The sequence below is a fragment of the Penaeus monodon genome, chromosome 27 (assembly GCF_015228065.2).
Source record: "Penaeus monodon isolate SGIC_2016 chromosome 27, NSTDA_Pmon_1, whole genome shotgun sequence".
Taxonomy (NCBI): Eukaryota; Metazoa; Arthropoda; class Malacostraca; order Decapoda; family Penaeidae; genus Penaeus; species Penaeus monodon.
In genome coordinates this window covers 12,884,889-12,885,885 of record NC_051412.1, presented here as the reverse complement: position 1 = coordinate 12,885,885, position 997 = coordinate 12,884,889, and positions in this window count along the sequence as shown.

The following is a 997-nucleotide window of genomic DNA, read 5'->3' as shown; positions in this document are numbered from 1 at the left end:
ATTCTAACTTCCAGTGTTAATCTTTCCCAGAGCATCCTGTTCCCGAGCCGCACATTCTTCAGAACTCCATCTGCGGAGAAGGAACGCCTGAAATATAACGAAATAAAAGTGTTCTGGCAGAATTTTACACGCTGTAACGAGTTCTTGCGGAGAGGACTTTGACTGAGAGAGTTTTCATCCGACGAAAATTTCCGGGATAAATAAATGTAAATGAATGGAGAAAGCGGATAAAGAAATTAATTAATATTTCGGAAAAAAAGAAAAAAAATACGATAAGTTATTTAGTGAAGATGAATTATTATACACATATCATAAACGGTGAAATGGATATGATTTCCCTGTGTGTGCGATTATTGAATACCAAAAATATCTCCCAGCGTTTCACAAAGTGTTTCCAATAGATGCCACATGACGCAAACCCTGGTATCTAATCTGGCCATCACATACATAACATAGCAGCAATACCACCAGTCAGCCACATGACAGGCCGTGTCATCATAGTCATTTCCTCATACACAACGTATCATCCTTATACCACGTCACAAGCATCAGTCACATAACGAACTATCATATCAACTGCCTCATACCCAACATAGCATCCTCATACTTCAGCGCCAACACCAGTCACATAACACAGACCTTGCCTCATACCCAACATAGCATCCTTATACTTCAGCGCCAACACCAGTCACATAACACAGGCCTCATACCCAACATAGCATCTCCATACCACAATCACACACCACCCATTCCCTATGATCATACTAATCCCCTCAAACCACAGCATACTATCCTCATACCACAGCACGAAAAACACCCTGCCAAACCCCGCCGTCATATCCCCACCACCTCATACCCAACATGCCATCCGCCTCATGCCACACCACTAACACCAGCCACTCGCCCGCACACGCAATCAATCTTGGCTGGAATCACGTGGAAATTCGAGGTCTATCTCTGTCGCCATCAAATTGGGCCGGTGATGGAAATAGGGTCA